The following is a 7,076-nucleotide window of genomic DNA, read 5'->3' as shown; positions in this document are numbered from 1 at the left end:
TGTCATTCTTTTCGTCATCCCAGATGAAAATACGGTTGTTAATGAATAGTTTGTTGTACGCTAACGACACCTTGTCTTTATTTTCGCGGTTTGCCTGTGCACTGTTCCAGAGTTTCTTTCGGGTCTCTCTAACTTTTCGCGAAAAATCTTCCCCTATTGAGAGGTCTGATTTCTTTAGTTTAAAGCAGTTTTTTAGTACGACACTTTTATCTCTTGCGTCTAGTAATTTAAATACCACAGGCCTCATCTTGTTCGGTCCTCGTCTTCCTAAACGATGTATGCGCTCAATGGCCACAGGTTCGAGTTCAAGGATTTTTGCGATTATTTCCTCACTTACGGCCTCTTCTAGCGCTTCGCTTGTTTCTTCTTCCATTTCTGGTAGGCCATAAACAATTAAGTTTGACCTTCTGCTACGGTTTTCGATGTCGTCTATTTTTTCTTCAAGACTCTTAATTACCTTATTCATAGAAGCCATTTCTGTATGACACGCGGTCACTTCAGGTTCGAGTTTCGTAATGAGGTCAAGCTTGCTCTCTATATCCCCTAGTCGCTTTTCTTTGATATCTTTAATGTCGGAAGCAATTTCGGTAAGTTGTTTGGCGATTTGCTCGAGGTCAGGGCCGGGGTTGCTTTCAATATCTCCGCCCATCAACAATAGCTTCTTAAAGTATGTCATGCATGATTCACACACAGCCATATACTGCCATGGGCACGGCAACACCAGCAAGAAACGGTCACTTGAACGGAGGCATTTCCCAAACCATTTTCTCACCTGCAAAATGTAGACGAACGGGCAATTTGTGAGCCGCATGTCGACGGTGCCACCGTGCCCAGTGACAGGGGGTCCCTTGTGGAACGCATATATAGCCGCAGATCGTGCAGACTCCTGGTGGCGCTCTACAGCAGATGGGTAGGCGCATGTGCCGGTAAGCTGATGTAGCTGATAGTCGAAGATCCGTGTCGGCAGCGTCGGTGCGTAGTCCTTCCTTGTATGCCGGTCCAGCGCAGTCGCAGTGGTCCCGGTAGTTCCGAGCCGCACATCGCCTGCGTCGAGTAGCAGGCCGAAGACGAACTGCAAAATGTAGACGAACGGGCAATTTGTGAGCCGCATGTCGACGGTGCCACCGTGCCTGGTTGCATCTGGTGATATTGTTAATCATCTGGTTGATATTGTTACGCATAGCAAGCCACAGATGGAAGAGGCTCTTTACTATATTATGATTGTTATTTACGGTCGTCAGTGAATAGGCGTAGCATCGCCATTAAGAATCCTATGCTTGACCGCGAGCGTCCGGCCTAAAGGGCTATCGTCGAAGACGAAAATATCTCGGTGGGACGATAATACTTGGCAAAGGTATTCATCCTGCGCAGAGGACAGGTCCGTCGCAACCATTTTCTTTATGTTGGTATTGGCGCACGAGGGTGGCACGAGGGGCGTGCTAAGCTCGCAAGAACCATCGGTTGATAACGCTGCCACATGATGGGCGCCGAGACAATCAACGTTGGCAAGGCAAATACCTTGCGGAAGAATTTACTTTGCCAATCCAAAGTTAAAGATAGCTATGCGAGTGCCGTACGCAGTAATAGTAGGTATAGTGTGAGGCACGGTAACGTCATAATGTATTGGGATATCGGGCAGAGGAGTGACGAGGTACTCGCCATCAGGAACTAGTGGAGAAGACAACAGTTCAATAAAGGCTATTGACTTTGGCGGCAGGCGAAGAAAGACGGTGGGGGGTAAGCGGCCCTGGGGTGCGTCGGAAGATTCTGCGAGAATCGGCAACTCAAGGCGAAGGGTACTGGCAGAGCAAACAATAAGGGCAGAATGCGCGGAGGGAAAGTCGAGGCCGAGAATTAGGTCGTAGGGGCAATGAGCAATCACTGGGAAGATGACAGGAGTGTGGCGGCCGGCGATCTAATTCTGGCGCATGGTTCAAACAGTTAGGAAGATTTTGATATCTGATTTGAATGGTTCATTTGTCTACGTAGGCGATAATATCGTGCACTGTAAAACAGAGAACGAGCATGTAAAGCAAGTATAACATATTTAGATGCATGAGTTCAGCAATGTTAACGACAAACGTCAAAGAACGTGAATTCTTCAAACGATGTGTGGTCTTTTTTGGTAGAGCTATGGCCCCACGGAAAGTACTGAAGCGCTGTCCGTAACTCGTTCTCTAGCTCCTTTGTTAGCCTCCAAGTTTCTTCCACATATATTATCCCCGGTAGAATGTAATGATTGTACACGTCTCTTTTCAATGACAGTGGTAAGCTCCTACTCAGGATTTGGTAATAGCTGCCGCACGTGCTCCAAACCATCTATATTCGTCTCTATATTTATTTTCCTAATCACAGCTGGTGTAAGTAATTGACCTAGTTAGACGTACTTTTGCACGCGGTTTAGAAGCGCACTCGCAATAATAATTATTCTTCCCTTGCCAGGCTGCTTAGCAGTGTACGGTATTGGTGGAAAACGCATAAAATAAACTGAAAGAGCCGCATTATTTGCAGTCAAGGTAACTATACAGTACAGAGGAACGGGTATTAATGAAGAGAGAAAATATCAAAGAAAGATAAGCAATATGCTAGATTGCAAGAGACGTAGCAAATTCTGGTTAGGTTGAGCAGTCCAGGTGATAATTTTTCACCGCCACGTTTTGTGGGGGCTTGTAATATAAATATTGGTAACCTAGCATCTCGCTACGCCCGCTTGAAAAGAACATTGCACCCTTCGTAGCGGATAAATGAGTACACACACATACACGCACACACACACACACACACACACACACACATATATATATATATAGATATATATAAATATATATATATATATATATATATATATATATATATATATATATATATATATATATATATATATATATATATATAATGTCGCTTCGACAGTGTAACAGAAGTTCACGGTTATAGTTAATATATGCTGTGTTTGGCACAATGGAGAGAAACTGCGAGAGCGTCGTATAAGGAAACGTAAAAACCCCGTTGCAACGTCGCGATGTTCATTGGACCCTCATAAGACGGCATCACCCTGCTCTTGGCGTCACGTTCCGGCAGCATGATCTTGCTTTTTCTATTGTTGGAACAGTCGGTCGCCATATTCACATATTACCTCTTCTTACTAATGTTCTGCACTCGTCCCAGCTGCTTTCTTGAGCTGTTTCTGCCATAACCCTTTCTTCCTCTGAAGCTCTGCATCTCTGTTACGGTTGCAAAATTCGCCACCTGCACCGCCACGTTGCTGCGTTTGCCGAAAACAATAGGCGTGTTTTCTTCCCGCTTTCTGGGGACAAATGTGCAACTCAAGGGCGAAACAAACCAATGTATGCTCTCTCGAAAATGAATTCGTGCAGGCCGCACCTCCTTATGGACGTGACATCGTGGCATTCTCGAACGCCAAATACAGTGGAGGCCCATGAACATAAGTAAATCAAAAGAAAGCCCCTCCTCGCTATTAATGCTTAATCACAGTATGCTACAAGGTTTAGTGGAAATTTTTGTGGCAATTCACAAGGTGCCAGCGGAACCTCCCGAGTGGCTCTTAACATTAGAGCCGGTTGTGGCTTCGCGCGAATATTAATTTGAAGAAGCCAACGCGATGCTGATTCAATATGCTTTCATCAAACGCACAAAGTACGTTATTATCTTGACGTGATTGTTGTTTTTGTGATGTGTTGTGTAGTAAAGCTAGGCAATGAGGAAAAGAAATGATGGTTTGCTCAGTTAACAGGGTGCCTGACTTTAAAGAAAGAAGTTGCAGGTTCTAAACTCATAGTCTCTGTATTCTATATTATTAGTCTTATTATTTCATTTTTACCTTTATTATTTTGTTTTAAATTTAATTTTCTTATTACAACATTTACTTTACGCAGTGAGAGTTTCACCCGTCAGCGGCGGTTGTCCTCAGTTATTCGACATATACATTTAAACGCATTTCAAATGAAGCATTGTCTATCGCATCTGCATATGGCTTTGGGACAGACACGTTGGGCTTGATGATGGCGACGCCATCTACTAGTAACTTGTGACTGACGTGGTGTGAGGGATAACAGGAATGAGACGGAAGCGCAAGGCTGAGAGCTCTCATTCTTTCGCTACTGGCATTCAGGTGAAATCCATGCAGGTAAACTATCGCACATTTCCGTAAGTGCCTTTAAAGACAGAACTGCTGCTCAGTTCAGCTATGTTCCACTGTGGAAAAAGAAAGCGCAAACGCTTTAGGGACACTGCATTTCCTTAATATTATTGTGCAAGCACTTTGGAATAACATTGCAGAGGTGACAATGCCGTTCAGTGTGTTGTAACAGCAATTGAAGCATGCAACATCTATTTTTCCAGCACCTATGCATGTGTGTTTGGAACATGTGTAGGGTTTGCAACGGAACGCATGAAGAAAAACGAACTATACCTTGGCGTTCTCTTTAGCTCAATCAATAATTTCTCCATAAGAACTATACGAACAAAATAAGAAATTCACCCGTAGCACGCCACGACGCCAGCGGCGAGCCTACAATAATAACGACATGCTACCGGCGGCACTGTGTGAAGCCACGCAAGTGCCATGGGTACAATAACGAGAAACGCCCTCCAATGTCGAGGCAACAAGCAGATTATTAGAACAGTAAATGAAAGTCAAAGATCCGGTTATTAGGTTTTTTGTTCAACCACCAGCGCTATTGGGGCGTCGCGGATTTCAAAGTACTTTTTTTTGTTTGGGTCGCTGTGCGCCTGGTAAAGCTGCGGAAATTTGCTAAGTAGTATTCTCCTCTTCTGAGATAGGATCTAGTAGGATTCCACCAATGAACAGTTACCGACATCGAAGCATTCGCCATCAGAATGTATGACCTCGCGGGGAGCTGCGGCCAAAACTTAAAGGTTCGGCGGCCTCCTAAGGTTTCATTCTTTTATCTTTTCCGGCTTACTAAGTATCTTTATCAAATTTCGTGGGGCTCTTTTGTGGTTTAGAATTGTTATTCACCATAGCGTAGCGGAAATTGCTTTTCTATTGATAGTCTTATCAAGAAGGACCGCTTCGTAGGCATGGTATTTCGTACATTACGATTCTGCTTTATGAACCACAATCAGCGCGGTGAACGCGTCACGTTATCTATTAAGCCATTGATTTGCGCACGCGGGAGAAGGCGTATAGGGGTAGGCCCGTTTGCTCTTTCTCGTTGCCATTTTTTTACCACGAGCTTTATCAGAGACCTTACTAAGACATAAGTAACAAAGGCCATGAGCCACGGTCTAACAGCCGATCCCAGTGCATGTTCTTATAATGTCGGAAGCTAAATTAGATTACCTCAAGTTCTCTTAAAAAAAGTAATTACAGAAACTAATAAAGTTGCGAGAAAGCAACAAGAACAAGTACGGGGAACACTAACAACTTTTTTGACTGTACAGAAAACGATTGCGCTTCAGCTCAAGACGTGTAAAACGACTGCGTTGATCAAGCCGTCACAAAGCCAGCGTGGCCACCGAACTCAATGTGGCCGCAAGCACGCCTCAGAATTGGTGCGTAAAAATAGTAATCAATTCGATTGCGTCCGTGGCCACGACGGCAGTCTCGCTGGCTGTAACGCGCCGAACGAATGAGGCTAATGTATGCAGCGGCACCACGGTTTGTATTGTGTTGTCTGCTATTTCCCGATATTCACACCGCCGAAAATACGTTTTTGGTAATTTGCGTCTAAATTCTGCTCCAGTGGCAGAATTTAGATGCAAAAGAGTCTTTCGGAGCAGTTTGGAGCAACAAATTACAGTGGTCGCAAATGTGCGCAACTGACATTGTAATGTCTGTCAACGTGACTTATTGTGCGAAAGAAGAAATGATCGCAAGTCGTTAAACAGATCATGTAAGCTACCTCAAACCCTGAGCCAATGAGAATACACTGTCGAGATTCACATTGAGGTACTGAGCATGTGCATGTGCAGGATGGCATGGGTTTTCTTTTCGGTACTATCCGTACTACCCATTTGCTTGGTTTAGACATTGTCTTGCTTCGAAGATATTTTTCTTTCTTGATCAAATGTGAAAGAAAATGCTTTGAGTGTGCTCAAGTTCGCTATATGAGGGCGATGACATTGGTTTTGCGACACATTATAATTTCCATGTGACGAATGAAGAAGATACACCAATCTTCTTCGATATATTCATTTCTGAAAGTGCAAAGGAAACAACAAAAGTTATACAAGTCGTGTATCCTTTGCCGAAATAATTAGGCTACCGCCAGTCAGAGGCATCGGCGGCCAAAATAAATTAAATATGGACTGCCGTCGCAATTATCTCGTAACTCATCAATATAAATGATGCTAGTCTCGTTACTTGGCTTCATTTCTGTTGGCTTTAGGTCGTTATGAATAAGAAAATCTAGCTCCTTCGTTCCCCTGCTTCTCCAGTTTATTGGTTGCGATGGTCTCGAATAACACATCCATGATGTCATTAGGTAGAATATCAAGGTTTATTAGCCACGTGCCTGCTCTTCTGAGATCGCGTGTTACGTGAAGGCATCGGGCCAAAAAGGATGTACCACACCCGTTCACCATGGCTCTGAGTGGCACTAGATAACACTCCTAGGGCTAGATCTAGTAAAATGCATAAATATCCAAGTTCGAGGACGAATTTACAGCCGTCGCTGTAGCGCAATATTTAGTGCAATGAACGCGTTATGTGGAGGTTGTGGGTTCATGTCCCACAGCCGAAAAGTTATCATTTCACCAATTCCCATTTTGATTTGCTTTGTTATTGTCTATAGTGAAATTTTAACCCCAACTAATTTCCCCGATGCTTTCCTGGCTTCATTACATGTTGGTTTTATATGATCATGATTAACACATTCGAGCCCCTTGTTCCCCATCATCGATTTATCTTGTACCGCATACGTGTACCATAAGCCACAGGGGCACTATATTTAGGATTTCCGCTAGACAGTCATAAGCTCACTGAACTTTCAAGATCCGTAAAAACATGTAGTTAGAGAGGAAAATCGCATACGACATACATGAAAGCTTACGAAGCAGAAAAAATTTGTTCATTGTCATACACAACAGAAAGA

This window comes from Dermacentor variabilis, chromosome 7 (genome assembly GCF_050947875.1).
Source record: "Dermacentor variabilis isolate Ectoservices chromosome 7, ASM5094787v1, whole genome shotgun sequence".
Taxonomy (NCBI): domain Eukaryota; kingdom Metazoa; phylum Arthropoda; class Arachnida; order Ixodida; family Ixodidae; genus Dermacentor; species Dermacentor variabilis.
Note: the sequence above shows the minus strand (reverse complement) of the source record.